The sequence below is a fragment of the Grammomys surdaster genome, unplaced genomic scaffold (genome assembly GCF_004785775.1).
Source record: "Grammomys surdaster isolate TR1022 unplaced genomic scaffold, NIH_TR_1.0 174, whole genome shotgun sequence".
Classification (NCBI taxonomy): Eukaryota; Metazoa; Chordata; class Mammalia; order Rodentia; family Muridae; genus Grammomys; species Grammomys surdaster.
The window spans coordinates 25,480,047-25,506,147 of NW_021604622.1; the positions used below are offsets into that span (position 1 = coordinate 25,480,047).

The 26,101-nt window shown below is 39.4% G+C and overlaps 1 protein-coding gene across 1 annotated transcript in view; it reads left to right on the forward strand.

The window, feature by feature from the left end:
• The window catches only part of Sema5a (semaphorin 5A), a 433,461-nt gene that overhangs the window by 317,585 nt on the left and 89,775 nt on the right, over positions 1-26,101 (forward strand). The window lies entirely within an intron of this gene.

A 26,101-nucleotide genomic window follows, 5' to 3' on the forward strand; every position in this document is an offset into this window, starting at 1 on the left:
ACATGACATGTTGACCGGCATGACACTGGAGCAGTAGCTGAGAGCTGATCCACAAGTAGCAAGCAGAAAGAGGGAGGGAAAGAGAGAGAGAGAGAGAGAGAGAGAGAGAGAGAGAGAGAGAGAGAAGAATGGAATGATAAAACATACAGAAGGAGATTTTTTTTAAAGTTCCTAGCTAGAAGGGAATTCTGGGAGACCAATTCTGCTGTAAGTTAAATGACTATATTCTAACACCATGGCAACAGAAGCAAAGTGAAAGTGTCCAGAATGGGTATGTGCAGTGAGAAATAGCACAAATTCTTGATGGGCAGTACGCACAGACAACGGCTATGAAACTAAATTGTCATGTGCTGTTCAAGCTTCCCAAGAAGCTAGCTCTGGACGTGGAATTTTCCCCACCTCCACTTCATACCTAAGCATGCTTGTCTTTAAGTGTCCTCTAAGGGCCCTTGTCTGTGACATGGAGGAGAGAACAGCCACAGAGAGAAACCCTGTACCCTTGAGAACAACAAGAAGGTGAACCATTTCCCACAGAGATCATCATTATTTGTCCCTTCCTGGTGCTTGTTCTTTACTTAGAAGCATGCTAGAGTTGACACTGCCCTGCCTGAGACTCACTCTATTAAGAATCCTAGCTGAATGCCTTAGAGTCTTTTCCATTTGGTTTCTGATGAATATTTTAAGTGCCTGGTTTGGGGATTGGGACTTTCCTGTTGCTGTGAGGAAAGACTATGATCAGGCAGTGTATATTTCTAGGCATGCTTATTTGGGTTCAAGGTTCCAAAGGATTGAATTCCATGATGGTGGAGTAGAGACAGAGCTGGCAGTCAAGGTCACTGAGGTGAATCTGATGGCTCATATCCTGACTCACAAGCACAAGGCAGAGAGAACAAACTAGAAATGGCATGAGTATTGACACCAACAGTTCTCAACCTGTGGGTTGTGACCTCTTTGGCAAACCTCTACCTCCAAAATAACATTTACATTGTGATTCATAACAGTAGCAAAATTATAGTTACAACATGCGGGACTGCATTAAAGAGTCACAGCATTAGGAAGGTTGAGAACTACTGTTTTAAACTCAAAGCCTGCCTCTGGTGACATACTTCTTCTAACAAGGCCACACCTTCTAAGTAACCCCAAACAGTGACATCTACTGGGGACAAAGTGTTGTAATACATGACATGATGGGCAACATTGTCATTGAAATCAGTCTCTGAGGTGACACTTTCCTGAGATGACACTTAAGTACTTGCCTGCCTGCTACTTGATATTTATTCTTTTACATTTTCTTGTTGGTAGTTAAGAAACTCACTTCTTTAGTACTGAAAAGATGGCTGTTTAGATAATTTCTCTGGACTGTATATCATAATTTCCAAATAAAGAACCAATAACTATCCCTTAAGACATCCTTAAAGAAAATTTCCCATGATAAAAGGATTGAGTCCTCATATACCAACACATACCACATATCAGTAATAATAATTGCAAATAAATGAACAGATTTTTAAATTCTAAAGGAAAAGAATTATAGAGATATTTAGAGATAAAATGCTTACAATTAAAACAAAAATGTCCAGATGAGTCTCCAAATATTCTGCAGCTGGCTAAGTCCATGAACCCTCAAAAAATTTTTAAGAAAACTAAAATGTAATTCAAAAATATTATAATCACTCTGAGAATAGAGAAAACTGGAAGGAAAATGAAATTTTAGAGCAATAGAATATCAAGAATCGTCTTTAGGAACAAGAAGCGAGACTAATTAGAGGCTAAATTCAGCCAGAGATGGAGATTTGAGAGGGAAAGAGTAAGAGAACTAAATACCATATTTTAAGCAGAACAGAACATTTAAAAACACAAAAAGTAACATTTCTCAAGAGATTTACTATAAGCTAATATTTAATTTCTTCCAAAACTAAATATGCATTGAGAAATTATGGACATAACACCTGTCGTAAGTATTTTTAAAACCAAAATGTTTCTACTTCCAGATAAAACATAACAGAAAAAAAATGAAATAAAAATAAAAAAAAACATAATCATCATACAAGTCATTGGTGGCTGAGACTCTGTTTCTCAGCTGGCAAAGAACGAAGGTGTTGTGTTAGACCATGGTGGGAGCAAGACTTTAGCCTGAGATGAACACAGTCTACACAGAAGCATAACCAAGGATAGATTATTAGACCATAAGGATGTCATCAGATTATTTCTACTCCCTTTTTTCTTAATCCTCAGCTATTTCTCTGCCTCAGCTATGGCCTGGGAATAACTACACTTTTCCAGATGATGTTGGATAGGTGGTAGCCAAAAGTCTCTGGTTCTTTCTATCCTGCCTGGGTCTAGATAAAACACCCTGTGATGGTTTACATATGTTTGGCACAGGGATTGGCACTGTTAGGAGGTGTGGCCCTGTAGGAGTAAGTGTAGCCTTGTTGGCGTAGGTGTATCACTGTGGGTGTTTGTTTTCAACCCTCACCTTAGCTGCCTGGAAGCCAGTATTCTGCTAGCAGATTTCAGATGAATATGTAGAACACTCAGCTCCTCCTGTACCTTGCCTACCTGGATGCCGCCATGTTCCTTCCTTGATGATACTGGACTGAACCTCTGAACCTGTACGCCAGCCCTAATTAAATGTTGTCCTTTATAAGACTTGCCTTGGTCGTGGTGTCTCTTCACAGTAGTAAAACCTTAACTAAGACACACCCCAACTCTGAGCATGGAACTTATAAGATATGAATGTATTGATTGTAGAGTCTTGAGTCAGTCAGAGGCTGAAAAGCACATTACATTTTCTCAGGGTCTCCCAATGAACGGCCCATCGGTCTGAACCAAGGTTCCTAGTAAAATGAACAAATAGATGCTTCTTTGTGGATCACAAAGACTATCTTGATGGTACCCAAACACATAGCATTACTTTCCACTCTCTTTCTGCCTCTCTCTTTCTCTTTCTTTCTCTCTCTCTCTCTCTTGATAGAGAGAAGACAGACAGACAGATATCCCTTTTCCTTTTACTCATACACCCCTGACCTTGTATTAACATTGACAGAATATCAGTGTTTTCCAGGTAGTTATAGCAAGGGATCCAGAAATGGCTCAAAGCTATGAGGACCTGTAAAGTATCATGGCTTCTTATGTGTACATACTGATAACATATTAACTTATTATCATGTTAAGAAAAAATTTCATTCAAGTTTAATAATCACTGACAATTTTTTAAAAAACAGTAAGTAACGAGAAATGTTTCATGAGTCTAGCAACTGCTTGTTGTGAGTCCTGGGGAAGAATTGGGGAACAGCAAATGTAGACACAAGGTGAAATGTAGCCTAGAGTTCTTAAGTAGTATCTATGCCTTCCAGTCTATTTTGCCATAATACTAGACCATTATATAAAATAAATAGGCACTTTAGATGTCACTGTACTAAATAAGATAATAAAGTCTAGACTGTGAACAAGGCTGTTTCTCTCATAAACAATCCAAGAGAAGGTGGGGTTGACAGACATGGCTAGCAGTTAGGCAATATTGAGATGGCTGTGGCATGCTTTTTTTTTTAACCATTGTTTCTCTGTGTAGCCTTGGCTGGCCTGGAACTCACTGTATAGACTAGGCTGGTCTCACTGAGATCTTCAATATCTACCTCTGGAATACTGGGATTAAAGATGCATACAACCATACCAAGCCAGGGGGTAGGTTTTTGTAACAAGATTAATATTCACCCATCTACCTCCTTCAAGGTAGTTTTCAGCGGTGTTTTGACGTGTGGGAATGGATCCAACCCAGAGTGATGTGTGAATGTTCCTAATGTGGTCAACAGATATGCTTTCATGAATAATGAGAAAATAGACCTTTTATGTTAAAACTCACCAGAAAGCGTTCATCCCTGAAGAGTGTACATGGGTACCCTGCCTTCAAAAGGTTCTTTTGTAGAAAAAGCCAAGCAATTAAGCCAGTAATTAAATGTCAAGAGGGAAGGGAAATTAAAAGACAAAATGGGCAGATGAGGGCCTTAGTGGTTGGAAGTTATACACGAGGAAGATGGAAAGAAAATATGGACTATATTCAAGTTCTGGTGATGTTTACAGGAATATAGTTCCAACAGAATAGCCAGGATGAAGATAGATAGGATAAACTCGGGAAGTGATGGGGGTCAGAACCTGGTGGGCTGACACCTCAGAAGACATTTTTGGATGTCACACAAGAAGCATGGTGGAGGAGGATGTGATGTTTGCAGAATCAGTTCACATGAGAGACAGCATCAGTTAAACTGGACCCGACACAGGAAAGGATACTTCTAAAGGTACCCAATGATGGTCGAGTTGTCACCTATGCTTGCTGAATCTTGCACTCCTCCCTGGAGGCTGGAGAGGAGGCTCGTTCTCTCCCAGGCCATTTACACGCTGATTAGGGAGCCCAAGGAAGAGAAAGGAGGGCTTGCAGAGAGGTCAGAGCAGTCTATAGATTGCAGAAACTGTGAGAAACAGAAGGAGGCAAGATGGTGCCTTTGTTCTGCATGTACAACAGGGTAAGGAATAGAAGGAACTTAATGGGAAAGACAAACTACCAAAAGAAGAAAAGGAGGAAGATGAGGAAGAGGAAGAAGAGGAGGAGAAGGAGAAAGAGAAGGAGGAGGAGGAGGAGGAGGAGGAGAGGAAGAGAAGAAGAAGAAGAAGATGGCTAGTGGTTTTCAAGAGGTGTAAGGTGAAAGACGCATTCCCCTTGAGTTCTTTGGTTTAGAAGAAGATTGGCTTTGACTATCTGTTGTAGAAAATATAACTCGTTAATCTGATTCACAATGGACAGAATCTCCCTAAGAGAGGAGGATGCGGAAAAAGGTGAGGCAGAGCCTCCAAGGAGCATGAAATATGCACAGGGAAGAGAAAGGATTTGTCTCTGTTTAGATGAATCTCAGACTCACTCTGCCTCTTTGCATTGCTCTGCTCTGCTCTGCTCTGCTCTGCTCTGCTGTGAATTATCACAGGTGAAATACAGCGAGTGACCTCCACCCACACTCCTTCTCTTCCTTTCCAAGTGCACTTTGAATATGGAACATGACATCTTTATTGCTACTTGTTACTAATCATTATTATAGTCAAGAAAGCAGAGTCTTCCAAAATGAACTTGTAGATTAGTAGCAGACAAAAAACATTCTAAAAATTTCCTCTGTAAAGGATGAATTTTCCAACAAGTTCAACAAATGCTGAAGTCCCAGTCCTGACTTGACATCTGTGTACTGTTTCTGGTACTCGCTGTGGAGCTTTTTGTTTCTTTCCTAAGGAAGGCTATGGAGGATACAGGGTAAGAGCAGGCTCCACCCTTCCCTTTACTTTGGGGGAACAGAAATCAACTAATCTACCTTCTGTGGCTACACTTGAGGAGAACTCTCAGTATTTACAGTTGGCAACTACTTAAAGAGCATGAACAAGAATTGGTGTTTGTTCAACACTCATACAGAAATTAGTTTTTCAGAGAGTCTCAGGATTCTGTCCTTTTCACTGGAAGTTATAAATCTATGCCTAATTCATATTATGTGTGGTGTTTTATGCAATAGATTCCTGTGAATTAAAAGAAGTCACAGTTTAATATGAGTGCCTATTTGATAAAGGAAGATTGAATTTGTGAAGAATACTTTCATCAATTAATATCAGTGCAGAAAAGAAATCTAGTAATGAAATTAATAATTTCATTACTAGAAATGAATTATTAAATAATTAAACTATATCCCCTACACACACACACACACACACACACACACACACACACACACACACATTGTAGTTTCTGACTGCTCCCAAAATCTCAGGTGTGAACTCACTGAGAAGATGTACTGAAGAAGTGAAGCCAAGGTGAGGTTAAACTTGAGTTACCTCTCCTCCAGCATAACTGGATGGCGTACACAATGAGTAAGAACCAAGATGAAAATCAAGTGATCACACAAGCCAAGCTGTAGGCAAGGGTACTAGGAGTACATGGCTATGGACACCACTAAGAGAAGGCAAGATACATTTCTCCTGAGAGTTTCAGAGCACATGGTTTCTTCAAGACTTCCTTTCCGTATCATGACACCCAGAACTGTGAGACCAAGTGTCTGTCACCCTAACTCCTCCAGAATGTGGTATACTTGTCTTTGGTATATTTTACTTGTGTGTGATAGGATTGGGTGCATTCATGTTTGGATATGTGAGGGCTGTTTGTAGATGTAGGTGCTCTAATAGGGGCCAGAGACATAAGGCATCTTCCTTGACATCTGATTCCCCCACCCTTCATATACAGTGTCTAGCACTTGAACCCAGAGTTTACTGATTGGGCTAAGCTGCCCGGCTTCCTCGCTCATACCTCCCATCTATGTTTCACACACATGAGGGTTACACAGAGCCTGAGAATCTGAACAATGATCCTCAGGCTTATATTGTAAGTGCTTAACTAACTTAACTGCTGGCCCATCAGACCAGCACCAAAATGTACATTCTTACAGCAGTCCAGCACACTGAGGGGTCCATGAAGACTGACACTGTAGATCTGTCCTACTGCCAAATTTAGGATGTATCCTTGCATTCTTTGCTCCACAATATTACTCAGTGCCCTGCACTCAGGGAACAAAATTAGTTTATACTAGGCCCTCTTATGAAAAAAAATCTACTACAGAAAACAGTTTAATATACACCAAACCACTTAAAATACCATACAAACAGCTCTAATTGTTTTGTTTGATTAAATATAGGGATATTACATCTTTTATTTTAATGTTTGATTTCAGGCATGTTTCCTGTATAATTTTGGTAGCTTAAGCCTTGTTTTCTAACAACAGAATAATATGAAACTATTAGCTGTGAATTAGTAATTTTCTCGATGTGTTCTAAATGTGATGTAGCTCATGTCTATCTTTACGGAGAGGGCACTTTTTCTGCTTTCCGTGTGGTCTGCTTTCTCACGCTCTGACTTTCTTTGCTATTGCTTCACATGATCACTATTGATTGAGTGCTGCCCGAGGTAGTAAAGACTAGTCTTTGAACGATAACCGAAAAATAAAAATACAAATTGTTACTTCTTACTTCTTTTCATGTGGCTCTTTCCCAATAGATAATTTTTATGCAACCCCTTTATGTTTCCGGCAAGTTGATAGACATGAAGCAGAAGAGAGGGGGTAGGTAGTCTCCTGCTTATCAAACAGTTGTCCCCTGGTTTATCCACAGACCTGGTTATCATGCTGTGCTTCTCTCTGAGATGGTGTCATATCTTTGAAACATTTTAATGAGCGGTATCCCAGTTTCCTGTTGTGCCTAATCTAGACCTCTACTAATGTGAAAGACCATTCTAACCTCTTTCCTTGCAGAAACCTTTGAAAGCAGCTCTAGTGTGGCATACAAATTATGGCGTCTGTAGGGTAAGACAAAATTGACACATTCTAGTGGGTTCTTTTATCCTGGTTAACACAGTTAAAGAGAAGGAGAACTATTAGCTTACTGAACAATTCACAAAATAATATCCTGAAAGGACTCTTCAAGTTAATAAGAACTTAGGTTTCCAATGGTAACAAGGACTCCTCCATTATGTGCCCCATCAGTCCATCTCACTAAGTGCCCCATTGGTCTATCTGCCATGGTTAAGTCCATATCATTCTCATAAGCAGCACACGGTGACTGTTTCTTCCATGTAAATTATTGACAGCTCTTAAAAATCAGCTCAGGTACATTTTCTTGCTTTGATGTAACACTGATCAGATATGAACATGCATGGCAGAACATGATAAGAACATCTTTAAAGCAAAGCACACATAGGATACCATGTTGAGGCAGTGGCTGCCCATTACTTCTTGGCACATAAGAGACAGAAAAGAAGGAGAGCAATAACGCTAGGGCAAGTTGGAGTCCCAAGGACACCTCCCTAGTGATGTACTTCTTCTATACCCTGCTTTTGAACGCCTCCCCATACTCCTGTGGTATCTTGATTCATCAGTTTGGTCCATTGATGAGGTCATTGCCCTAGGGATCTATGTGTAGAAATGTCCTCAAAAACTAGATATGTGCTTCACCACTTCACTAGACATTTGCCCATCCAACCAAGTTGCCATAGAAAATAAGTCTCACACTTCCTCACTTTTCTTCCTCTGCCTCTTTTACTGTAATCTACATCTTCAGCTCTCCCCTGTAGACGAATGGTGCCCCAAAACATGGATGGTCCGTCTGTATCTGATCTGAAGTTTTCCAGCTTTTACATAACTGCTTATCTGCCCAGATACATTTCCAAGACTATTATTCCAATGGATAATCTCTGTTATTTCTTTTCCTGTCTCTCTTCTCAGCTTCTGACACTTTGTCATTGATACTTCTAGAATGTCAATCATTCCCAGACCTAAGCCCTGAGAAATAAGCCTTTATTACTCTGACAGGATACTTCTATTCCAGTCTAAAATGGATTCTGTGGTGAAGAGGTGACCCTTGGGTATTCTAAGCAATGTGCTACACTTTACAGGTGCATTTCCTCTCTGTTTCCTCATCTGCTGTTTAGTCTAGCTTATTAAACTATAAATACCACTGTACATTTGAATGTGTTACAGAAATTTTTAAAATGGTAGTTTTCCTTAACACCCAACCAAAAGTTAATTCGAAATCAAATTCACTGTGAACCTGAGGCATTTTGTCAGCGCTGTCCTGTCTCATTGTACAGCTTGACTTCAGGCTCAGTTCTGAACGTATGTCATGAAAGCTTTGCACTGTACATGTTTCTGGTCAGTCCATGTTCACCCAGGAACGCTGCCCAAGACACTGGCACATAGGTGTGAGAATATGACATGTGGTCTTCCTGAATATGTGAAGTTTACTGATCTTACAGAAGGCTAATGCTTTACATATGCAGAACAAATCCTTTTCTTTAGTTTTTATCACTAGCCCGTCTTCAGTACATATCAGTATGACTTTGGCTTGACTTGTGATCGAATATCTAAAAAAATTGCTATTTAACTTGCTGACTGGAGTTTCACAAGAAACCATTAAAATCTAATTTCAGAAACAGCCCTAAACATACTTCTGCCATTTTGTATGCATATTTATAGGAAGCAATGTTCTAGAAATGGATAATTATAAAATCAAAATATCTGAGAAAATGAAAATACAGCAAAAAAAATGCAGGGGTAATTTAATACTTTATGTAAAAATAAGCATAATTTATTTCATTTTGTGCAAATTTTGCTTTCATAATTACTAACTGGTAAAAATCACATGTATAGTAAGGAATTGCATTTCAAAAATTATCATGATTTATTGTCAGCAAATGTTAAATCTGAATACATATTTTAGGTACCTTATAGACCAAGTAAAATTTAACAGGAAAAAGGAAACTATGAATGAGGAAACAATGTAAGAAGCTCTGGGGTTTTCTGTGATAAAATAGCATTGCTAAAGTACAACTTAGAAAGGAATACTTCATTTGGGGTCAGAATTGCTAGTAAGAAAAGAAACCTGTTCTGAAGGATCTAGAACTCAGAAATGTGTGTGTGTGTGTGTGTGTGTGTGTGTGTGTGTGTGTGTGTGTGTGTGCATGTGCTCATGGGTATGTCATTATTAACATGTGGATATCAACGACTATGTGTTGTCTGTAGTTAGTAAAAGCCCATGAAAGTAATTCCCAGCTACACCCCATAAAAACCAGTGTTTACATTGAAGAACTGAGAAGAGGTTTTCGTGTGAATTTTCCTCATTTATTTAGGACAATAAAGAAAATCTGGCCATTGTCTGAATATGCAAACATCCTCATGGAATTCTCACAGTATTAAAAGTGATCCTCTAAGTTAATTACTAGGGCAGGGGCTTCACTTAGACCCTCGGTGATATGATCATTTAATTAATTTTCAGGCTCTGACCTTGTGCTTATCAGAACACTGGTTGAAAGTGGAAAGAAATAGTTTCAACTTCAGAGGACTGGACTTGCCCTTGGCAAATTGGGTCTTTTAAGGCCAGTCTTTACAGCTACCTGCTGTTCCTTGAAATAAAGTATAATTTTTCCCTCTGGTTCAAAATCATGTTGCTTAAATATTGTCAGCATTTTACAGCATCTCTGGGTGCCTTGCCCTCCTCTTTGTGAGTTAAGAGCTGCCTAGGATGGGCTTTATTAAATTCCTGACATGAGGCCAAAGCTCTGGCAGCTTGTTTCAAGGACACTGTAATTTCTACAGCTGAGTCCCTCAGCTCCTAGAACCTCCCCCATAGCTCAGTGTACAGTATGCCATTGTTCTAAGACATAGTACTGGTTCATCTTTGTCTTCTCTCAGCTCTGACTTCTTACCTAGTTTCAGTGACCTGGGATTTGACTTCTGCCCGTGTGTCCTATATATTTGTGGAAAAACCTCTACTTGAGTACTAAATGTTGTTCTGGGAACTATGACCCATGTCATGTCAGGAAACACAGAACCATTCCTATGTCCTGTGGGTCCTGGCCATCTTTCTGTCCCATCTCTACACATACACACCTTACTTTTTGATCCTGAAGATGTTCTTTGTGTCCAGTTATGACTGATTTGGATCAAGGGTACTTGCACAGCTACCCAAATTCCAAATTTCAGTTAACAAAACAGCAAATTTGGTTAAAAATTGTGTGTAGGCTTATATTTTTTAAAATCTACTTTAATAAGAGTACTTAAATACTTTAACCTCTCTTATAGCCCACCACTCACCAGACATAGTGGAAAGGAAAAGTTAATGAGGCAAAAGAGGATGTGGACCTGTGTAAAAGTCATTCTGTGGGGAAAATCCAGTCTGTGTTGTTAGGACATCAGTCGTTCAGTTGACACGAATCAGCAGCGGTAGCCCAATCCAACTGAAAACACTATTCATTAATCAGTAACAGCAGTTCAGTCCAGAAGAAGCCTCAAGGCTCTGCCAATCAGCCCAAGTCAAAGTCAGCAAAGGCATCAAGAAGCTGCCAGAATGCCACCAGAAATTCTTTAGTGTTTTCTTTTTCTCTACAAAGTTATGACAAATGATTACAACCAAAGAAAGCAAGGTGACCAACAAGGAACAGTGTTAGCAAAGCCCAATGAAGATCAGCAAAGAGTGGCAAGGCAAACCAATACCACACAGCATCATCCACTGTCTGTCGGGTTACATTTATACCCTTTCCAAACATAAAATGTTCTCGCAAACATCCACTCTAGCAAAATATTACATGCCCTATTTCCAGGCAGCTTCCAGAAAAGCACCACATATCTGTTCTCAGCAAAACATCCTCCCATGTGTCTACTTCAGCAAAAACATCCTCTCATAAGACAGTTTCCAGAAAAAAATCACGTGACACAACTGAGTCTCCGAAGAAACCAGAAATCTGCCCTTCATTTGTAACTTCACCTCTCCATGCTGCCGCTTTAGAGTTCCACATACTGGAGACGCTGACACACCTACAGCCACAACAAGATTTGGAGAGCTAAATTGGAAATCACCACTGAAATCAATGGCTTGAGGGGCCCTTGATTTAGAGGCTGAATACTCCAGCTTTTCCTCTTCATAACGGAGTCACACTTTAGAGCTATTCTACACATGTGAAACATTTAAGCTCATGTGTCATGCCTATCCTCTAGGGAGCAGAAGGGTTTTCCTGACTCTCGGATCCTCGTTTCATCCATCTCTGACTCCTGATTCCGTAACTAGAAAGTACACAAGGCTCCCCAAAAACTGTGGTCATCGATCTTTTGGTTTATGTTCATCAATCCTGAACACATTCAGTAAAGGTGTTTCTTTGACTGCCACACAGAGCCTGAGCTCTTAACAATTTGGGGTTGACTAAGGTTTGGGTAGCTATCTATTGTCTTTCTTATTTTTTGCTCCCACCTTTTCCATGTGCTAGTCCTGTTTCTCTTAGGAAGAAGGCAATGAAATCCCAGTCCATACCCAATATGGAACCTCTTCTTGACTCAGAACTCTTTATCCCCAAACTCTATCCATGTCTGATGAGGACTCTATGCCAATGTCATAGAAAGCCAATAGTATCCTGGGAAAACATTGGCAAAGAATATACATACTTTACTATGTACTTGTCCTTCAGTAGACACATAAGCCTGGATGGCATAGCCCATTACACATGGGGCCCATTGTCCCAAGGTAATGGCACAGGATTGTACTGAGATGTAGGCAATAGTAACACTAGGGAATATTTGTTTATCCAACTCAAAACTACTGCAGAAGTACTGGGTAATAAAAATTGTTCAACTCCATTGTTGACCCAAACACCAGTATATAGTATATTTACTGCAGTTCATACCTCCCACATACAGAGCCAGGAAGTGAAAAATAATTCTTCAAGGTGATACCTTTCTTGGGTAATCAGGAAATCAGGAGGCATGAACCTGAAAGTTCAAACAGGAAAGCTTTGAAAGTTGAAGTTATTGTAGCAATGGTATGACCCAGATACCAGTAAACAAAGTAACAAATGTGTTAATTCTTGTATAAGGGCAAATGCTTGGCCATTCTGCACGAGAAGTGACCTGGGCAGTGTCAGGTGGTAAACCATTATTGAGTGGCTGGCTTAAGAAGCTGATCGGTCTCTGGGTCCTTTGTTATAAAACAGCCCTGCCTTTCCTGGAGAGATGATCAGAGTTCATATATAAACTGTGTGATTATATTCATATGTGTGTGCATGTTTGTGTGAGGGTTATCTGTGTGTGTGTTTGTAAAAAGAAATGAACAACCAACATGGTTTAGAGGAATATTTTACCCCACTTTTTGAGCATGCATTGAGTACATTGACTTAGCTTTATCCCTTATCGGCTAAGAGACAACAAGAAATATTGTAACCACTAACCACGGTGTAACAAAATATCTGAAAGAAGTAAAAGAAGAGAGGAAGGATTCATGTCTTCTTAAGAAACAAGGAGCTATAGTATAACAAATCCAGGAAACCTTCTGGAAGCCAAGAAGCTGAGAGAGAATTTGTTCTGGAGCTGAAGCTTGGCTGTAACCTTTCAGTCCCACCTCTAAAGCCCTATGTTTCCCAGCTAGGTCCCACATCCAAAAGATACCATAACTTCCCAAAACCATGCCACCATTTGGGGACCAACTGTTCAATCACATGAGCTTCTGGAAGACATCCAGTTTGAGAAGTCTCACTGTCTGCTGCACAGAGTTTTTCACTGGGATGAAGAGATGTCTGTCCATTGCATCCCACCCATAAGTAGACGTTCACACCTTGCCTACAGGCCTTTCCTGTTTCTGTAGGAGGTTTAGCACATAAGATAATATTTCTAGAATAGAGGGAACACTCTTGGCCATGTCACCCTCCTCCTCATCATCATCAGTGTCGTGATTATGACTAACCTACAGAAGGTGCTTTGTAAAAATGAGCCAATTGCTTTCTATGATGTATTGTTTGGGGCACAGGATGTTCAAAAGTCACTTTTTAAGAAGGCTATCTTCTACTGCAGATCTCCTTTTCGTTGCCATCCATGGTGATGTGGACTGAAATGGATGGCTCTTAATCAGTGATTGTATGAGTATCTTAGACTCCTTGCATAGGTCCACCGGGAGTTGCCACTGGTTGCATCAATCTTTGCCAAACTGCATCCCTGCTGAATCCATGTCTCCAGGGCTGCAAGGGGAATTTCCACTTTAGGAACAGCTGAGTGTACATTCTGATATTATAAACCTTGGGAACCAGCCTGCTACACTAAGAGGTCTGCTTTTGCCACAACTTCCTTTTCAAATCGCTAAACACATCAGCTCCTTGCCTTTTTGGTGTGTTTCAGGAAGAATACAAAATGACAGGCATGTAGAAATCAGTGGACCATGTATCTACCTGATTTCTTCAAACAGATGGCTGAATTTTAACTATGTGGTTCTTTGCTATTATCCATGATTAACAGCAACACAAGTGTGAGAAGTTAGAAGATGAACTTACAGGAATGTTTTTAAAAGGCTGAATTAGGATATATTCAGTAGATTCCTTCATTCAGGAAAACCTCTCTTGGTGCCTGATTGTGTGGTCAATAGACAAAGTATCATGGATGAGAATGAGGCTTATCACTTACTGTCCAGAGAACCTGACACCATATAAAAACACAGGTGTTTGTGTTCTGTAGGTTGATTTCACAAACTACCTGCATGGATGCAAGAATTAATTTGCATGGGTGTACAGATTGCAGGTCAGAAGCAGCTTGGAGTCTAGATGAGGGATATCAGCTCTTAGAGATGTTTTCTCAAGGATAGGGGAAGGGAGGAAATAAAATGCAGAATAAATAATACATGCATCGGATAAGGAGTCTGAGTGGTGAGTCAGTCTAAGGCAACCAGTCCCCCGGAATTGTGGGTGGGAAGGACAAAGATGAAGCTGCTCAAAGGTGGGATGGCCCCCATTGAGTGTTAAGCTTTCTTGATATCTGGTGCTGAGACAGACTGGGTACAAAAAGGAGGCCCTTAGTTCTGTTCTGTATCCCCTGAGTTCCTGTCCATTGTAGGACACAGTGTGAGGTGCCAATTCTTTGAACCTGTGTGAAAAGTTCTAGGTCAACAATAGAGACCTAAGGTTATCTCCAAGGCCAGAGGAAAGGATACAACCATTCTTGAAGAGAGATCACGGACTCAGGGTTCCAAACAGCTTGGTCCATCATGTGTTATTTTATAATGGGCATAAGGAAGCAACTCAAAAGGATGACAAAATAATCTTCCTTTTCCATTGAGGAAAGAGTTATCCTTCTTCTAAATTAATGTTTCATAGGTGCAAAGGTGCTTAGCACAGATTTTCTTAACTATCTTAATCGTCAACTAATAGGAACTGACACAGTGTAAATCCCAAAACTGGGGGAGTGGGGATAATTTAGACTTTGGTATTGCCTGGGCCATGTCAGACAAGGGCTGCCAACTGGGTGGTTGTTTTGCAATTCGGATACAATAAATCCAAGGAAAGTAATTTCCTTTTAGAAACCTGAATTGCTTCCTTAACAGAATGGCTGGAGCTAGATTTAAGCTGTGAGGTTAGCTGAGAGCTTCAGAAAGGATACCCATGGGACTCTATTAATTGCACTCTTGTTTTTAATGTAATATGCTTTTTATTCACAGGAACCTCCAGTGGTAAATTTCCTGTAAGCACCAGCTTAGGTTCAGCCTGCTGAAAAGGCTGTTGAAGTTTTGTTTTGCAAGACAGTCAAATTCGCTATAAAAGAAATAGCATTGCCCTCTGCTTGTGTGCATTGAGTACTAGTAGAGTTAGCAAGTTAGCTGTGCTAGTTATTCAACGACAGGCCATGCAGCGGTGAAGAAGAAGTGATGGCTGATTCTCAGTGATCATATTATTAATCGCCCCAACACTGTGAACTAGGTACCAGGATGAGAGACAGAGTTTACACAGCTTGTAAATGTTAGAGCTAGTTGCCTGGTTGGTGAATGTTCCACCTATTGAGTTGTGTGCACTTTGTCAATACCTACTGTGCGCCAGGTACTGTTCTGCAAGCCAAGAAGGTGATAATGAACAAGATAGCCTGTGTGCTGTGACAACTGGATTCGTAGACTATAATTCTTTGAAATTAAAGGCTGCTATATGAAATACACGGCCAAAATTTCTCAGTTGGTGATCATATTCTTTTTAGTGAAAAAAATAACTTAAATATGATAAGAGTGTTCATTAAAATCTGTTTTTTAGACATGTGCTGGCCTGAAAAACCTATTTTTTTTTTGCCCCGAATTCCCCTTTGCTATAAAGATGTAATGCTGACTCCAAGTACCAAGAACAATTTAATCCATTTGTTCAAATTTCAAGTGAAGAAAAAGAACTTTGGTAATGTATTAGTTGTCTGCCACATTGGGATAGCAGCTAGCTAAATTGATGAACTTTATATAATGATCTGTTGCTATAGCAACAGGCTGCCCAGTGTGTGGGAGAAGGTATTTCATCATTACCGCACTGGTAATGCTTGGCTGGTAGCAGATGCAAATACAAAGGCTTTCTATATCTTTGCTGTAACTGGGTCGATGAGACAAACACAAAAAAATGCCTCTGGATTACAGCGGCAGAGAAGCAAGCGGAGCCTCATGTGCAGTGAGAAATAAAATCACTTAGCTTCCTGCTGAGTAGTCCTGGAATCGACTGTGAATCTCTGACCATCACAGAGGGTCATTGTCCAAGGTGCGGCATGTTTTTCAGAGGTTTTCCTTCTGTTCTGTATTCGGTGATTGGAATCTTGAATAGAAAACATCCCTTTAGAGATATGACAGACTCTGGACAGAGCACAAATGATAAATTAGCACCTTGTGATAATCCCTGCATTCTTATCTGTTGCACTGAAGAAATTTACCTACTGTTGCTTAAAGGCCAGATTATTACCCTTTCCTTACAAAGTGAAGGAATGTATCCATGTCTTAAACAGGTTAACGTCCATCTCCTAAAATGTTTACCACATTTCAGACAAAACGTGTTTTAGAAGCATACGTTACATTTTCTGAGTCATCTTATCGGTCAGGGATCAAAGGTGTGTCCAATGAAGCTATTATCACACAACGTTGAGTGGCTTTCCTGTATGGCTTGCACTTCCTTCTCATTATATATACACTGCAGTGAGCTGAAAACTATTTGATCACAGGCAAGCATCAAGACACGTATGGTTTCCGCACAGTGCCAGCAAATGTTGTGTATTGGCTGTGTTTCTTTTCCTTCCCTTTCCTCTCTCTGTTCTTCATGTCTTTGCTCTCTTTCTGCAAAATAAGTTTTGATGTTATTTGTGAAATGCTTACAAAACTAAAATTCTAGAAACATCTGTCCTAAGAAGTTCACACTAGGGCTCGGGAATTAGCTCAACCAGGTAACAGTGCTCACTGTATAAGACAGTGTTCAAATCCCCAGAAGCCATGTAAAAAGCTGGTGTTGTTACATACACCTGTCAACACTAGTCTGGTGATCAGAAACAGGAGAGGTGCTAGAGCTTGCTGGCTGCCAGCTTACCTCGAGATTCAGGAAGAAGCCCAGTTCCTGACTCAAGAACGTAAGGCACAGTGCTAGAGCAGGTTACCTGAGATCCTCCTTAGCCTGTGTGTGTGCCCATATAGTTGCAGGTCTACACACACACACACACACACACACACACACACACACAAATGGGATGTTATAAACAGATGTTTTCCTCAGGTTTTCCACAGTTCGCTTGTAAATGCTCATTTGGTACTGATTTTTTTTTCCTCAAAGCCCAGAAGAGACATTAACACAAAGGTTTGAATAACAGCATCTTCTCTGTTAATTTTTATATTTTAATCCAAACATGTTATGTGTCATAATTATACTTACGTGTGTATAGACATTTAAATATGCGATACTGTGAGAATAATTTTAAAATAATAAGATGCCTCTGAGTATGAACCCTGCAATTATACAGGGTTAAAACAATTTAATCTACCATTTTATTGATTATTGTCCTGGGGTTACTTTGCACATGGTGAGTGTCTACCATTGTGTGTATTCCTATTTCCTGATGTATTAAAATTTGAATTACAGTATTTTAGAAAAAAAGTCGTTTGAAATTGCTCTGGAAAAATTACCTGGAAAACCAACTCTATATTTTGTGTTTCTTGACTTTTGGCATGGATACAGTTATGAATCTGCTGAGAGCACCAGAATAAAAGCTGGAGATTCAGGAGCTTCACAACATCTGTTGGGGCTGGAGGCCCAAGGTGAAATGGCTCCAGGCTTTTTTCCTCCCTCTGTCTCTATCCTCGCCTGTAAATGCCTTCATCTCATAATTCCCTCTCTATGCATGTGCCTGTATGTTCTCTGGCTTCTTGTTTCTGGAAAGACACTAGTCACATCAGAAGAGGACCTACACCAACCACATTTTATATACCTGTTATTTTTAAGAACACTGTGTATCCAAACACAGTTGCATCCTGGGGTACCAAGAACGGAGACTTCCATGTCAGAATCATGAATGGGTACAGCTGGGTTCATAGCAGCCCCTCTCTTATTAGATGTCACGTTTGCTCACCAGGGAGAGATAGTTGCAATTGATTGTATTGAAATTGACTAGTGCTTTTAAAGTGAAAAAAATAGAATCTTGTTGAAACTATTAAATCCATTTCAGCCACTACGACACTGAAAATGAAAAAAGACCCATTCTTTCCTCCTAAAGGCAAAAATACAACTAAATCCCAGTCACTAATAATTAAATTTTGCACATAGCACCTTATGTATCAAAGGAATTGGTTACTTAAAGGTCGTATGTATTTTATTGTAAACTTTTTAGCATTTATTTAAATCTTTAAGCCTTATTTTTTAAAAATATAAACAGAAGTACTTCATTTTTGTTTTTGTTGGTGGTGGTGGTTGTAGTTGATTAGTTCCTTTTTGGAAGTGGTTTTGTTGTTCTGATTGCTTATTTTCTCATGGTGGTGATGGGAGCTTAAGAGTCTCATGAGTTGGTCAGACGTGTCCTGGAGTTGGCATCACCTGAGCACGGGCTCTTCCTGTGTTGAATTCTAGAAAGCAAACACAGGTCTACCAATCAGAGCTTCATCTCTGTGTTAGACAGACACTACTTACCAAGGCTTCAGCTTGCTCAGCTGGCATTGCCTGACTCATCAGCCATTCTGCTGTTGCTGAACAACTAGAGAAATTCTCTCTCATTCTCCCAGTACTTTCAGAACAACAATGTTTAAAATAAATCCAGACCAAACATATGGCCAATGTAAAAGATTCCAAATACTGGTTTGCTATCCTGTCCTTTGAACTTACAGAGCCTGGCTGAGCCTTGATCTCTTTAACCGCAAACGGGTTGGTATAGGCCCTGTCATGTCACTTGAGATGACTAAAGATGAAACTCAGCATTTATATTCTCCAAGGGAAAAAAATGACCTCATTCCCTCTATTAGAGGGAAATTTTACCAGCATTTTGCATAATTTTGTCTTTGTCCATTATGGTATGAATCTGTACTCCCCCTTTAGCATAATGTAGGAATAATATATCATATGTCCTAGTTAGGGCTACTATTGCTGCAAAGAAACACCATCACCAAAGACAACTGGGAAGGGAAGTGTTGGGCTTAGCTAAGTCAGAGTCTATCATCAAAGGAAGTCAGGACTGGAACTCAAACAGGGAAGGATCCTGGAGGCAGGAGCTGATGCTGAAGCCATGGAGAGGTGCTGCTTACTGGCTTGTTCATCATGGCTTGCTTAATCTGATTTCTTATAGAATTCATGACTACCAGTCCAAGGATGGAACCACCCACAATGGACTGAGGCCATCCCCATATCAATCACTAATCAAGAAAATGCTCTAAAGCTGGATCTCATGGAGGCATTTTCTCAATTGAGGTTTCTTCTTTCAGATGACTCTAGTTTGTACCAAGTTGACATAAAACTGTCCAGGATATGTTTGCTTTCTTCTTGATTTCTATCTGTAATGTCCTGATGTGTCAGCCTTTACAGTTCATTAGGATCTGAACTATAATGGGTGTTGTATTCCAGCTGTGGCCATCTGTCTTGTCAATATCTTTCCAAAGCCGTGGTAAAGATCCGCCTTCCAAGGGAGTGTGATGGGAGCTTCACTTCTAGGAGAATGGAAAACTCTGGGCGATGAAGAGCAGATAGAACAGTCTCTTAGGTAAAGGTTCCATTGTACTGATCTGCCAGGTTCTGAAATGATGTCACAGTGATTGCATCCACTCTCACAGAGCACCGGATACCTGCCTGTGATCCCTTCACTCGCAGGTGTTGTAGTCCAGGTTCTGGGCTCATGGCTGCATTCCCTGGCTATGTCGCCCACACACTGCTCCTCAAACTTGATGATGCTCCATTACTTTACTTGGAGAACAAGGCAATTGTCATGTTCAACAAATGACTATCAAAAAATAACTTAGGAAAGGAATTATTCCAAAGAGACAGTTCTTCATGGCAAGGGATATATGGATGAGAGAGTCAGGGATTGGGAAGTAGAGAACAGTGAACGGCTCACTTCCTTCCTCTTCCCTTTTTTTTCAGTCTGAGATCACAACTCATGGGACAGTACTACCCACGTTCAAAGTGGGTGTCTTCATTTCCAGGTGAATATCTCTATTCACAGATGATCAAGCATTTGTACAGAAAGAACCTATTATTGAAATGAAATAATACAGCAAGGTTTAATATGTGATGCAGAAAAATGAAGCTCTCACATTGGGGAGTTTGGAGTTGTTCTTTATTTACAGGTGGTGGTGCTTGGCACTTGACTTTCTGTTGACAGAATCAAGATATCATCATATATGTCCCTAAGTTGTCTGTTACCTTAAGCCACAGCATCACAAGTGGCTAGAATGAATTACTATATATACATATATATAGTATATACATTATATAACATATATAGTAATATATATAGTTATATATATATTAAAGATTGTATAAAATAATTAAAATATCCTAGTAATTTTATGATTATATACAAAATATGGCATAAATAATATATTGTATTAAAACAAAAATCAATATTTGATCCATTTTAAACCTATAGCTGGTTGCAAATATTTTTAACTACTTCTATGGATTGTAGTCTGTCTCCACTGGATAGTGATGGTCTAGCTAACCTATGCATTCTGACCTCCTCACATGAAGGCTGGGTGGAGTTCACAGCTTGATAGGCAAACTCTGCTCCTAGAATATAATTTCACTTAAACCCAATTTATCTTCTACCGAGAATTCCATCTTATTTTCGGTTAATGTTTGCACAGCATGCTCAGTAACTTATTTGTCCCAAGATGTGAACCTGTCTCCCCTCTGTGGAGGTTAGGGAAAACAAGGCTTGGAAGCTCAGGGGCCATTTCTCACATCCAGAATTCTTTGCAGGGATTTTGAAATATTTTTCTCCCAGTAGTCAAGTTGAAATTGAACTTACTCTATTTCTTTTGACAGTGCGCAAACGTTACATTTTACACCATTTCATTTTTCTCTTTGTTTTCCCCTTTGTTCATTTTCTAATGGCAGTGATTGTTGAGAAGAAAAATATGCTTTGTTGTTACATCAGTTCTCTTTAGCAAGGCATTTTCCATGTATGGTCTCGTATTCCATGTCTTCAAGATGGATCACTAGCAAAAGCCAATGGTGAACATTGTTCCTATGCTGTATTGATCTCTGTCAAGAAGTTCACTGCTGTTATTAACAGGCATACCAAGGAGGCCATCCAGTTTCTGGAGGAGTGATCGAGAGACACCACATAGTATAGTCCTTACTTCTTCAGGCTGTCAGCCTCTTCCCTTAGTCTTAGAAATGTTCATCTCATATATAATCATGTAAATGTGTCTTTATCTACCTGCCTTGTTTTTTCAACACAAAAATGGGAAATGCCACCATGTCTGTCTGAGTTGGCCTGCAGCGCTGTTGAATGTTCCCTCTATTGATGTAATTTGACCTTTCATGTCTTCTAACTTTATCTTGTATACCTTATCATATGTGACAACAGCTACTTCCGTTTTTTTCTCCAATTTTATTAATGTAGTCCCTTTCAGCATTTGCTGTTGAGTCTGTATGTATCTTTGCCAGTGCAGTATGTTTCTTAAATCTTGGTTGATAATTGATATTTCAGGATAAAGAAAACTTAACATTTCCCAGATTTAATGATCAATTTAATTTAATCATCATCGATGCCAAGAATGCTGTTTTGCAAATTATATAGTATATATGACAGAAATATGTTTACATCTATCCATTTGAGAAATGGTTGGAAATTCTGTTGAAATCCAGAGTCAAAAAATCCAGAGTCAAAATTTATTTTAAAGTTTTTAATAAAGCACATCAGCAAACTGAAATAGCAGTTTTTAAACTCAAATACTACAATACAATACAATTCAGTGGTATAGTGATTTGATAATTTCATGATGAAAAATAATTGTAGGAAGCTATCATAGGAACTACTTTATTTTTATAAATAGACCACCAGGTTTCTATAAGGCAGAAAGCTTTGTATGTCCAGTGACAACACTACAATTCATAACATACAGTAGTCTCAACTCTTAGCAAAGGTGCTTTGTGCAGCATCTGTTGATTTTATATGACATGAAGGCATGGCTAATTTAAAGTACTCATGATGTGTGGTGATAATCAAAGCTGCCATCAAACTCTACGGTGTGACAAGGAAAGTACTTTCAGGGATGCTTGTGATGCACTACATGCTTGATGATTCTTTAGTGACGGAAGTAGAGATCAATAGACCATTTACTAGGAAATAATTAGCGTAGAACTGAGAACTGAGGAAAGGATCCTCTCCCCAAGCCTACTTGTGTGGTTCTGATGTATGCACATGCATGCGCACAGAAACGTCTCACTGTTCCTTTGTTGGTGTTTTGTCAGTGCCCACATTCAGCTATACTGTGACATACAGAGCCCAGCATGAACTGTAGGCAGCAAATCAGCTAGACTGCGTGTTTTAACTAAACAGTTAAGACCATTAAGACACTTTGGGTTATTACTGAAACATTGTTGACTGCTTCTTTACATTTCTTTGGTTGCTTCTCTGAATGATTCAAATGCGTATTGTTTTTCTTCTCCATCCATATAAGCAGAATTCCAATTTGCTGATTTGGTCATGATTAATTTCTTTTTTATTATTTCTACAAAATGAATTTTTCTTGTGCCCCAATATTGAGACTTTCTTCCTCCTCTGATTTTTGTTTGTTTGTTTGTTGCTTCTGCAGTATCAGGTAGACCATGAAATGCTCCAATTTGGGCTTTTCTTGAAATACCTCTGCTCTCCATCAGTTTCAAATGAGAGCATTTTTGGAGGTAATAATCCTGGTTGGTAGTTCTCTGCTTATTTTCAGGACCTGGACTTAATTCTTCTACACTGTGCTTGTGCTTGGGGTTTCTACTAAGAGGTCTGATGTTATCCTGATGGGTTCGTCTTTATACATTTGTGAGATTTTTCTTGTCGAAGTTAATGGCCTTCCTTTATTTTATACTCTTTTCATTTTTAACTATAATGTATCATGTAGACCTAACCACTTCTATTTTGTGTTCAAAGTTTTATTTATATACAATATATCAGATATTAAAATATCATAGTTCCACTTATTTTCATAAGCTTTAAATATTTCTGCTTTAATTTCAGCAGTTATGTATTCGGTTCCTTCACTGAAGATTTTTACACCTGTTTTCTTGATCACATCTCAGTGATCAACCATAAAATTGTGGTTGAGTTTGTCTGTTGAGTTGTTGGTTGGTTTAAGTAGGTGGTTAAATCCGGCTACTATATCATGAATGAACAGACGAGAGAGAAAGCAGCATCAATAAGGTACACTATATTAGATCATAAGAGCCAGAAATATCTCAGATAAAACAGTGTTTTCCAAACACAACTGGATAGTTGAGATAGTACACCCAAGACCTGTCTCAGCTTAAGTCAAATAAAATTGTAGCATGGAAGTTGTGCAGAGGAGAGATGGGTCCAAAAATCCCACCACTGGCTGAGGGGCTATTGGAATTTGTTACCTGTATTGAGAGGGAGAATGGATCTTCTTTTATAATGTGAACCCTTTTAGATCAACCATACTCCATAACTCACTGCCAAGAGTAATTGGGCAACACAAAATGTATTCAATGTGTTTAAAGATAAAAGAAGAGAACTTACATTTCTGTAGGTAAGCACATGAGGGTAAAGAGGTTGGATTTCAGAGGGATTGGGGAAGGAGAGCTAAATACATTAAAACACTATGAAATTCTCAATATGTGAATAAAAATATCATTTAAAAAGAAAATAAGGTTAGTCATTGGAAAAGTAGTAATTGAGTGAAATAGGGGAGAAGATTAGGAGAGAAAAACCACACTTCAGTAAAAGATTGGGAAGTAAAGGACTGGAAAGGCATGTCATGAAGTAAGAAAAGAACACAGGGCAAGAATGACTCCATGATACAAAGAAATCTGAGAGCAAAGTTGTATACATGTAAGAAGGATGAGAACAAAGAATACTGGTTTTCAAAGATAAAATAAGGTCAGTATAATACTTTATAAGAAATTGAAAAAAAGGGGATGCATAACAAGAGGCCAAAATACAATTAAAATTAAGGTGCATAAGGAAAGTGGCATGGCTTCTTACCTAGTGCCCTGATTTTTAAGATCACTATAAGAGAGGGAGCGGTGACAGAGGGAGTGTGAGCACAGAGTACGGGTGAGGCTCAGGCACTGGAGGGAAAGGAAGCAAGGATACAGACTGGAGCTTTAATTGTGTGGCTCTGGATCACTCTATAATGATGCTAACATGGATGGAATGAGAATTTATAAAGGACTTACAGTGTCACCAGATGTCCATAGATAAGGAGAGACAGCAGGGCCCTGGGTCATAGAATCTTCATTTACCATCATTCACTCAAATGCTAAGAACGAATTGGCTGGAGGACTGGGAACAGGGCGTGAAAGCAAGCATATGTTGAATGTTTTACACCACTGATGTCTTATTGGAATCGAGTTATTAAAGCTCTATTAAAATTTGCTACTTTCTGCAAATTTGTAAGAATTTTAAGTATCAATTAAGTTGACTCCAGGGTTATTATTAATTTTGGCAGGTTTCTCAGAGTGTTAACTGTTGAATATGTTCTTGTTCAGAGCTATACTTTTTGCACACCATGTTAGGTGCCACATTCACAAGAAGTCATGGTCACTCTCCTGTAGAAGTCTCATCTGTCCTGCCCCTCACTGCCTCAGTAATTGGTTAGGAAGTCTAGCTTTATCACTGTGATTATTTTTTAACTATTTGAGCCACGTCACTTACCAAGGGTAGCCACACTGTCTTCTCCCCAACCTTTGACTTGAACTGACATTCATTCCCTGTTACTGTGATATCCTACAGAAGAGTGGAGTGTTCTGTTGCTGCCTGGGAAGCCGACAGCTCCATCTGCCAGTGTTTTTTAGATGTCTAAGAGTCTTGTGGCTGAGTATCAGAACTGAAGTCACCTCTTGTCCCTGAAGCTCTCATTGTACCCTGTGTAGGCCTCCAAGCTGTGGTTACCGATGCTTTCTGTTATCTTGTGCATGGTGAACTGAAGTCACCAAAGCTGAATTCCACAAGTTTATGATCTCTGGTCACCAAATCAGAAGGAAGTTTTGTTATAGATAAAGGCTTTATCAAAATGGTCTTTCATGTTCATGTTTTATGAGCCATCAATTTTCTGAATGGCCATTGTTGCCTGTTTTCTAGTGCACACAGACATACTCCTTTCAGTCTTCCATGTTTGCTGGATATTTTTCAACACTAATATTTAACCAGCTATCTTGAAGTAAACTTAAGCAGTTGTTACGCTGTGTATATGATATGAAGCCAGTTTTTGAGAAAATTGAGATATTTCAGGTTTACATTTTAAGTAAAGCCAAACTAATATATTGTGCCCAAGTGTTTTCTCTTTAAATGTAGATAGTCATATTATCTATGACTTCCATAAAGGTACAAAGTGTAAAGTATTATCTCTTCAGTCTTTTCCACTTATTTGGTTGAAGCTCCTTCAAGCCAAAACTTCAGAGGTTTATTTCTGCTTTAAGATAACTTCTAAAGCTGCTTCTGTGTTTATAAATTAAGAATCACTGCCATTTAAAGCTTAATATCATGGTGGGTTTATTCACTTGGTACATTCAAGATGGCTTCAGATAGCACTGATAGTTATTGGTGGTGCTTCAAGATATCTGGATTTTTTTCAGGCAAGCAACAATGCCCTTGAAGTTCCTGTGCATCTCCCTCACAGAAGTGTTATCTAACCCCCTCAAGCCCTGATGAGTGAGGTAAAGCAGAAGGGAGTCAGGACTCCATTGAAAGTTGAACGACACTTTTACAGGAGTCACATGTTAGATATTTATATTATGATTCATAGTAGCAAAATTATAGTTATGAAGTAGCAACAAAAATTATTTTATGTTTGGGGGGTCACCAGTCACCACGACATGAAGAACTGTGTTAAATTGCCAAAGCATTAGGAAGGTTGAGAATCACTGACCTAAAGGGAACTTGCTCCGCATCCCTTGTAGCCTATCTGCGGGGGATGTGTGGAGCAGAGGCCCTCACCACAGGCAATACTAAATGCATGAACCTGGGTCCAGGAAGACTTGAATCCATTCAGACAAGAGTCAAGTTCAAAATCAATCTCTCTCTCTCCCTCCCTCCCTCCCTCCCTCCCTCCCTCCCTCCCTCCCTCCCTC